General features: G+C 34.8%; 1 protein-coding gene across 1 annotated transcript in view; it reads left to right on the forward strand.

Moving 5' to 3' along the window:
• ADAMTS19 (ADAM metallopeptidase with thrombospondin type 1 motif, 19) overlaps positions 1 to 10,707 on the forward strand; it is a 285,046-nt gene that overhangs the window by 24,202 nt on the left and 250,137 nt on the right. The window lies entirely within an intron of this gene.

The following is a 10,707-nucleotide window of genomic DNA, read 5'->3' on the forward strand; positions in this document are numbered from 1 at the left end:
ACCAATTTTTTTCTGGGTCCCCAGATGTAACAATGATTCCAAATTTGCCAATATATTTCATTCATATTTTTATTATTTTGTTAGGCATACATGCAGCCATAAAAATGTGCATAGCATTGTCTTGTGTTTTTAAAATTTGCACAAATTTAATTGTACTTTACAAATTCTTTTAGAATGCCTTTTAAACTTCAAATCATATTTTTAAGGTTTATTCAGGTGGATGCATGTAGTTTTAGCCTACCATTTAAACTGCAGTGTTTATAGAATTATTTGAATATTTTATTCATTACCTTATTGATGGAGGTACATTTTTTCTCATTTTCTTAATTTTTGGAATTATAAGCAGTATAATAATGATGATCCTGTTGTAAGTCTTACGTGTACAAGTGCAAGAGTTTCTCTTTGGTTCAGAGCTATTAGTAAGATTTTGGCTTGTGAAGATATATACATCTTCATATTTATTATATGCCATCAAATTGTTCTTCATGGTGATAATAATACTTCATCCAGCTGTTTAGTTTTTGACATCCATACCAACCGACTCCTGGTACTTTCAGACTCTATTGTTTTTTCTTCTAATCTTTACTCATCTCTCAGTAATTGGTAGAACAAGCAAACAGAAACTCAAAAAGAAAATATAAACAGGGAAAGGAGAACAATATCATCAACCTACTTAACCTAGTTGACAATTAAAGAAAATTTTATATCTACTACACATGGAACAGTTATCAAGATAGATTATATACTGGGCCATTAAATTACTCTCAACAAACTTAAAATAACTGAAAACACATTGGTGTAATCTTAGGCAGGAGTGGATTTAATGGAAATGAATCATAGAAAGATCTTTAAATGTTACTTTAAATTTAGAAATAAAACAACACACTAGTAAATAACATGAGACAAAGAAGAAATTCCAGAAGAACTTATAAAATATTTGAACTTAATGAAAATGAGACCAAAATATCTCTAAACATGTGGGATGCAGCTAAAGCAATGGTTATGGGAAAATGCACAGCATTAAATACTTTTGTTAGGAAAGAGGATGGGTCCATCCTAAATTTAAAAGGAAGAAATTAAACCTGAAATATAAAGAATAAAGGAAAGAATATAGATAAGAGCAGAAATCAATGAAACTTTTTTAACCTGGAAAAGCACTGGAGAAAAATTAATTTTCTGTAATGAACAGTAAAATTGATAAATTTCCAGCTAGACTGATCAACGAAAAATAGAGAAAATACAAACTATTAATGAAAGGGAGACATCACTATAGTTTCTTTGAAATTAAAACAATAATAAGGAAATATTTGAACCCCTTTATGTTGAGAAAGTTTACAACTTTGGGTAAAAGGGACAAATTCTTTGAAAAATACATATTAACAAATTAATTTTAAAAAATGTAGAACATGGCGGATCCGTCTATGATTGAATTTATTTATGTATTTATTTAATTTTGAGATGGTGTCTTATTCTGTTGCCAGGCTGGAGTGCAGTGGTACGATCTGGGCTCACTGCAACCTCCACCTTCCAGGTTCAAGTGATTCTCCTGCCTCTGCCTGCTGAGTAGCTGGGATTACAGATGCCCACCACCATGTCTGACCAATTTTTGTATTTTTAGTAGGGACAGGGTTTCACTATGTTGGCCAGGCTGGTCTTGAACTCTTGATCTCAGGTGATCTGCCCGCTTCACCCTCCCAAAGTGCTGGGATTACAGACGTGAGCCACCATGCCTGGCCTATAATTGAATTCCTAATTAAAATTTCTCCCACACAGAAAATTCCAGACACAAATGGCTTCATTGGTAAACTTTGTCAAACATCTAAGGTAGAAGTACTAGAAATTCTTTAAGAAATTTGAAAGGAAGGAACACTCCCTATTATTATTTATGAGGCCAGCATTATTCTGATACCAGAAAAGATAGATTAATTATAAGAAAAATCTACATTATAATTCTACATGAACATAGACAGTAAAATCCTTAACAAATATTAACAAATCAAGTCCAGCAGTAGATAAAAAAGAATAATACATTATGACAAAAGAAGAGTTTATCCTAACACTGCAAGTGTGGCTTAATACTAAAAACATCTGACAGTGTCATTCACCACCATAAATGAAATAAACAAGAAAAAGTACAATAATGCCAATTACATGCAGAAAAATAACTTGACAAAATTCGGCAGGCATTTATTATCAAAACTGTCCACAAACTAGGAACAGACATAACTACCTCAATCTGTTGATGGACATTTACAAAAAACCCATGGTTAACATCATTCTTAATTTTGAAAAGCCACTTACTTCCCCCTATTGTGGGAAATAAGACAAGGATGTCCATTCTAACCACTTCTATTCAACATTACAATGAAGATTCTAGCCACAACAATAAGCAAAATAAATAAATAAATAATAAATAAATAACACAGTAAAATAAAATAAATTAAAAATCAGAAGCAGGTGGATAAGAAAAGAAGTAAAATTGTGCTAATTTGCAGATGACATGGTCATGTACATAGAAAATATTAAGGAATCTAAAGTAGCAACTAGAGCTAACAAGTTTAGCAAGGTCACAGGATGCAATGCCAGTTCATCAAAAATAACCACTGTGTGTGCATGCACATGCATTTTTCACAGTCCTCCTCCCCTTTTCTTCTGGCATCCTTTTACTCCCCTTCCTGTCAGGTTCACATATTATTTCAGCTTTCTACATGTGAAATTTGAATGAGAAATGTTTTCCAAGAGTAATTTTTACCAACTAGGGTAAAGTTAGAGGTAACCGGTAACCAAAACAGAATAATTTTTCCTTAGAAGACCATATAACCTTTTTTTTTTTTTTTTTTTTTTTTTTACATTTTTAAGGAGTGAAAGAGTTTATTTTCTTCTTTTCAAAGGAATACTTGCACACTGCCAAGATACTGATAAAATTTTGAGTCAGGGCTTAAAATGCGAGATGGTAGTTTTTCAATATATGATGCTATATTTGGTGTAAACAACAATGTATTTCAACGACAAATTTAAAACTCTTACCGTTTTAAACTTCTAAAGTTAATAATATTACCCAAAAACACACTCTGCAGCACCTCAATAAAAATACATTTATTCACTCAATGGCTTTTGAGGTCTATTTTTAAATTTAACAAGTGTGTTTTATAATAAACATTTTTTATAATATTAGGGAAGTCCTGGCTCACCACTTTGTATAATATATAATCCACTTGTAAATCATCAGAGTTCTATTTGTGGATCATGATAGTACATATATATGTGTGCTAATTAATTAATGCAACTGGATTTAGCAGTTTTGTGTTTCTCCACTTTTTATGTATGTAAGATAATGAACACATTGATCTGTTTTCTTGGCATTCAGGAACTGAACTCTAAATAGCGTAATACTTTCTAGATGTGCTTTTTTCTTTACATAATTAATTTCAGTTTGTAGGAGAGGTCTGTGGCATTACTAATTAAGAATCTAATTCAGCAAAACATGTGTCTTCAATTCTAAATTAATTTACTCTGGCACATATTGAATTAATGAGAATTGCCATCTATATATATTTCTTTGGGTAGCTGAATTAAACCTGAAGCGATTCATACCCATGTATGGATTTGAAGTCTACATGTGGAATAAGTTGAATAAATAATAAGTCACAGATAAATTGCAAGACCAAAAGAAAGCAAGAAGTAATGTTGTAACTCTGTATTGTGTGTGTGGTATGATTTTATCCCTCTGGTTTTATTTATTTTCTGTAAGAGACCCTATTAATACTCATAGCAAAGAAAATACACCAAGCTTTTATGTTGAATTGAAAATCTTAATTATTCAGAGATAAAGTACTTGTGTGGGCTTTGTGAGATAGAACAACAGGAATAGTATAAATTTGTACTAGTAAATAATGTGCTTTCTATAGAGATTTATAGTTGTACAAAGTGTTCACATATGTCATTTCATTTCATGAACAGAAAGCCGTTATTTGTAGGATAGGAAAGTCACTTTAATTTCAGTCTTATTGTTACCTTTTCCTTGACTGAACTTTACACAGACCACTCACATCCATTTATATTTGCTGAACGTCAGCCCAGGTTCTAAGGCTGAAAAACAAAAGTAATTTGGTTCTTTCAAATTGATGAGTAGTGTTTAAGGAAATTAATCGAAGTATAGAATATATTTTTAAATGCCACAAAGCTTCAGTGATCTGTAAAGACCAGGTTTTTAATGTTACAATTGAGCTTATTTCGCTGTATTTTATAGTCTCAGTTTACTACCCAAGCCAATAGAAAATAATTCTGAAGTCGGTATCATCAAAGGCCCACATTTCTTGAGTGCCCATTATGAAAAGTAAAATGTGATTTATACATTTGATTCTAACAATTTGTGGCACTTTTTATCTTAAAGATTATTACCTGAAAAATGACATGGTGGAAGTCAGAGGAAAATGACTACTGAAGAAAATGGTTACTTGGAATTTCTACTTTCTACACTGTTTTTTGTATTTGTCTGTCACTTGGTAGGAACATGCTAGTACATAAGATCCTTTTGGTCACTAAGGTGATCTCATTTTAGCAGGTGTTGGGAAGTCTTGAAGAAGCTCATATCGTTCAAAAATATACTGGCCCAACTGACTCCAGTTTTCAAACAGAACTGCAGACACTTAACCTTTCCTTTCTTAATAATTTGAAATCTTCCATCTTATCTTTTATGAGAATGAGATAAGGACAGTTGGCTCTTAGTTTTCTAGGTGCATGAACAATTTAGCTATAATTTCCAGAGGTTGCTTGTTTTTGTATTTTCTAGGAATTAGGAAACATATTCTCAGTTGTGTAAATGTTTTAAAAGTGTCCATTTTTTGTAACTAGGGCTTTGGCACTATTCTTTGGGATAGTAGTAGATAGTATGTGTTTTGTACATAATAGTTGATGAGAATGTTTTATAGATTAAACTATTTTTCAGATAGCAGTGATCAGCAAGTCTTAGTAGTCCCATATTAACAACGAGAAAAATAAAGACCAAGTGGTTATGTTATTTGCTTTAAAGATATACAGGTCCCATGTGACAGAATAGATACGGAGTTTGGTCTTCCAGTGCCACATCTGCTTCCTTTTCCTTTATGCATAAGGTTTCTTCTGGTTAGGTTGAATTGTATGAAATTCTCAATATGTGAATATTTGACCTACAATAAAACAAAATTCGTATGCTACAACCTAACAAAAACAAAACAAAACAAAAAACTGCTAATTAGGAAAAGTACATTTTACATATAGTTAAAACTGAACAACTTTTTGAAAAGTTCATTGCTATTAGTAAGTTTGGGGGTGGGGGAAATGACATAGTCATTAATGTGTGAAAATGAAAGGCCAGAGCAAACAAGTTTACTTTTGGAGTACTCTGGGCTTTCTTAAATCAGGAGTGTGGGCTCAGCAGCCAGAGTGTGTGGTTTAAAATACAAGCTCCTCAAGTAACTTGCTGTGTAACCTTAGGCAATTTGCTTAACCTCCCAGTGCCTCAGTTTATTCCTATTAAGAATCAGTAAGATACTTAGAACAGTATCTGGCATCATTACAAATCCTGTAAACATGTTTGTTAATTAAAATGAAAATGAGAAGTAGAGATAGAAAATGTTTTGTTCCATGCATTAAATAATTTTCTGACCTTTCAAAATGCTACCTATTAAGTACTTTGAAGTTAATTAAATTAATGCAGAAGAGTAAATTTAATTAACCCAAGGAATATTGTACTCATGGGCAATTAGCACACTAATTTTTAGGCAGATCTTAAAGAAAATGTATGAAATCAATTACTCCCGGCATTCTAGGAAATGTCTGTTGGTTGGCTGAGCAGTTGAATGATGTTTTGTCCCTATAGTTCTTCTCCCAAAATTCTTTACAAATTTTAAGTGCTGAAATGCCATCCAGGAACTGATTTCTAACAGGACTCTAATGCTTCCCCATTCTCTTACAGATAGATGATATAGTAACTTCCCATAACCAAGTGATCAGCTATAAAATGCACACCCATGAGATGATGGGTTGATTTACTTGTTTTCCTATAGCCTCCAATTTTCTACATGGCTTTTCAAAACATCAGAAGAATGCATAGGAAACGGAAGTGAGTAAAGAACATGCGTTGGTAGCTTGTTAGGGGCTGTGCTAAGTACATTACAGGATAAGAATTAATTTGTAATATTTTGATAAAAGGCAACTAAAGCTCTCTAATTCCTATTTGTTTCTAGGAACCAAATAAAATCAAAGGTATATAGAAATAATTTTAATTGAAACATCTACTATCCAGCTTGTGAAATATAGAATAAATACTGGCCAAAAGAAAGTAAAGTCTAGATAAATAATGAGACAAAAGACCCTAAGTCTGCAAATAAGGCCATTTTCTGGTGAAGATGTGTCATTTTATCCCAAATTACTGAGAGGATTTTCAGAGTAAACACTGAACTGCTCTTAGTTATCTTTGTAAAACAGGTATTTTATAACCACTTCATTAAAATGCCACATTCAGAGGTCACTTAGGTTGTTTTTTGATTTTTTTTTTTTTTTGTAAATTATGAGATACAGTTTGCACTGCCAATCTTGTACTACCTCGTTCTCTTTCGTACTGGTGCAAATTCTTCTTTTCAGTGGAACTGCTAAGCCAATGAATAAACATATTTTGTTGTTATAGATAATGAGATAATGTGGAATTGCCCCTCAGTGTTTTCTTTTTCTTTTTTTTTTTTTGAGACAGAGTCTTGCTCTGTCCCCCAGGCTCGAGTGCAGTGGCGCTATCTTGGCTCACTGCAAGCTCCGCCTCCCGCGTTCACGCCATTCTCCTGCCTCAGTCTCCCAAGTAGGTGGGACTACAGGTGCCCACCACCATACCCGGCTAATTTTTTGTATTTTTAATAGAGACGGGGTTTCACCATGTTAGCCAGGATGGTCTCGATCTCCTGACCTTGTGATCCGCCCGCCTCGGCATCCCAAAGTGCTGAGATTACAGGCATGAGCCACCACACCCAGCCACCCCTCATTGTTTTTATCACTTTGTGCCACTGACAGTGTTTCAGAGTACCTGTTTCTCCAATTACCCCTAATTAATTGTCTAATTTTAAATTTTATTTCCAAGTAGATGACTGTGAAAAGCATTCTGTTATTGTTTCCATTTTAATTTCCTTGCTTATTGGTCAGGTTGATCATCTTTTCATGTCATCAGCCATTAGGGTTTCTTCTATTGTGAATTTCCTACATGTAATTTGGAATCCTTCTACTCCATTAACTTTATATATCAGAATTATTTTAAAAATATATTTCTTTGTTATATATTGTACATATTTTCTTCCTGTCTGCCAAATTTATGACTGTTTTGTCATGAAACAGTTTTACATTTTAATGTGGTCAAATTTGATGACACTATCCAATAAGATTGTCACATTTTGGCCTTCCTTAAGAAGGTTTTTCTTCTCCAAAGCCATAATCAAATCTCACTCTACTGTTCTCTTTTAATACTTTTGTATTGCTGAGGTTCAATAAAAAGCAAACTGCAAAGTGATACATAGATTATGTTACTTAATTATCATAAAAATCTCACAATACTTTGCATTGTCTTCTTGGTACCTAGATGTGTATGCATAAAGATATAAACATGCCTGGAAGAAATCACATCAAATTGATAATAATGATTCCTTTTGGAGATAAGTTGTATTCACCTGTTCTTCCATTGCTATAAAGAAATACCTGAGACCAGGTAATTTATATAGAGGTTTAATTGACTTATGGTTCAGCAGGCTGTATAGGAAATATAGCAATATCTGTTTCTGTGGAGGTCTCAGGAAATTTACAATCATGGCAGAAGGTGAAGGGCGGCATGCATCTCACATGGTGAAAGCAGGAGCAATAAGAGATATGGTAGAGGTGCCACACACTTTTAAATGTGTGGCAAATCTCCAGAGAACTCATTCATTTTTGTGAGAACAGTACCAAGGGGAGAGTACTAAACCATCCATGAGAAAGCTGATCCCATGATCCAGTTGCCTCTCACCACCTCCAACACTGGGGATTACAATTGAAGATGAGATTTGGGTGGGGACAGATCCAAACCGTATCATAAGTGAAGGGGTCTAGGATTGAGAGTGGCGGTCAAAGAGATCTTTAAACTTTCTGATAAATTTGAAAAACCATTTTGACAGAGGAGAGTGCTGACGTATTGCTTGTATAATTAAAGGTCAGTGTGTATGTGTGTATGTGTATGTATGTGTATGTATGTATGTGTGCATATATGTGTGTGTGTCATGAAAACAGTGTAATCAAACCACATAATAAATTTGAAAAAAAGAGGGACTTGTTTATGTTTTCATTACCTATAATCACTATTTGAATTTTGCTATACTGTTTTTACTACCAGTTTGTTTTCCTGTGACTGTATTATTTTAAAATAAATTCAAATCATAATGTATATAACTTTTATCATTGTTTAAGAAACTTATCACACACATTTTGCAGTATTGCGACATAAACTTCAGTAAAGCCAAATTTAGTCTATATAGTGTGTTTTTCCTGAACATGCCATAATACAGTTTACCATTTTCTTAATGGTGGATGTTGAAATAGTTTCTGTTTAAAATTATGAAAAGTGAATATTACACTATATAGTTGCTGTTTATGTGCTTCTTTAAGAAGAACTTCCCTACTCCAAACTCATAATCAGACCTTGTCTATATATTTTTCTGTAATACTTTTATATTTTTGAATTTCATAAAACAAACAAAGGAGGTCTAATTTTGAATGTATCCCAAGAGTAAATTACAAGAAGTATAACTTGTGAACCCAGAGGAGTAAGTAACATGGTTCTTCAAGGATTTCCCAAAAAGCACTGATTTAATGAATCATCAGTGAAGTTTGAAGGTATAGATTCACTTCATTTTTATCAACTATGCGTTATAATTTTATGTGCTATTTTTAATTGCTATTTGAAACAGTGAAATTGTGCGTAATTGTTAGAATTTACATTATTTTAATTGCTGGCCAAGAATGATCATGATTCCAAACCTGTTTCTCTACTTGTTTTTATTTTTTTTTTGTGAATTATATATATCATTTACTCATTTGGCTGCTAAGATCCTAATGTTTGCCTCTTTGCAAAATGGATATGCTATAATCATATGTATACCAAATGTTTTCTCAATTCATTTTGCATGTTTAGTTGAACTTCATCTGTTAATTCCCCTTTCAGTATTTTGAATAACTTTCAACTAAGATGCTTTGTAATTTTTTAAAAAGTAACTGTTTAATCACATAGGATGAGAGTATTTAGGTTGATTTCTAGCTATTTAAATGAAGATTTAATCTCAACCATGAAAGAGATTGCTAGGATGCATCATGATTCTGTCTTTGACTCTACCTGTTCAATAATTTCAGTCAGTCTCGGCCGGGCGCGGTGGCTCAAGCCTGTAATCCCAGCACTTTGGGAGGCCGAGGCGGGCGGATCACGAGGTCAGGAGATTGAAACCATCCTGGCTAACACGGTGAAACCCCGTCTCTACTAAAAAATACAAAAAAAATTAGCCGGGCGAGGTGGCGGGCGTCTGTAGTCCCAGCTACTCGGGAGGCTGAGGCAGGAGAATGGCGTGAACCCGGGAGGTGGAGCTTGCAGTGAGCTGAGATCCGGCCACTGCACTCCAGCCTGGGGGCAGAGCGAGACTCTGTCTCAAAAAAAAAAAAAAATTCAGTCAGTCTCTTAGATAAGAACATTAATATGTTTCTAATTCTGTTAACAAATGCTAAAAATAATTTATGAATAGTTGTTAGTTCCTTGAATGATGAAATCAGTGTCAAAAATATTTTTAACATCACTGCATATAGCAGTTAAAACTTGCAAGGATAACAGAGAAGTTCTACCATTAGTTTAAATAAAGCTTTGGATGGATGAACTCTTATTCTTTATGACAACCAAGATGGAAGACAGATGACTATTACTGACATATTGTCTGTTTCATAAGAATCACACCCTAGATCCCCTGAGCTCCAAGATGGCCCAGTAGAAACAGCTGCAGCCTCCAGCTCCCAGCGCAAGTGACAGAGAAGATGGGTGATTTCTGCATTTTCAACTGAGGTACAGGGCTCATCTCACTGGGGAGTGCTGGACAATCTGTGCTGGTCAGCGAGAGCTGTAGCAGGGCGAGGCATCACCTCACCTGGGAAGCGCAAGGGGGAAGGGAATCCCTTTGCCTAACCGAGGGAATCTAACACACACAACACCTGGAAAATTGGGTAACTCCCACCCTAATACTGCGCTTTACCAAGGGTCTGAGCAAACAGCACACCAGGAGATTATATCCCACACCTGGCCGAGAGGGTCCCACACCCACGGAGCCTCCCTCATTGCTAGCACAGCAGTCTGAGATCTAACTGCAAGGCAGCAGCGAGGCTGGGGGAGGAGCGCCTGCCATTGCTGAGGCTTAAGTAAACAAAGCCTCTGGGAAGCTCGAACTGGGTGGAGCCCACAGCAGCTCAAGGAGGCCTGCCTGTCTCTGTAGACTCCACCTCTGGCAACAGGGCAATGCTAAACAAAAAGCAGCAGAAACCTCTGCAGATGTAAAAGACTCTATCTGACAGCTTTGAAGAGAGCAGTGGATCTCTCAACATGGAGGTTGAGATCTAAGAACCGACAGACTGTCTGCTCAAGTGGGTCCCTGACCCCTGAGTAGCCTAACTGGGAGACATCCCCCA

The sequence above is a fragment of the Colobus angolensis genome, unplaced genomic scaffold (genome assembly GCF_000951035.1).
Source record: "Colobus angolensis palliatus isolate OR3802 unplaced genomic scaffold, Cang.pa_1.0 Scaffold206, whole genome shotgun sequence".
NCBI lineage: Eukaryota > Metazoa > Chordata > Mammalia > Primates > Cercopithecidae > Colobus > Colobus angolensis.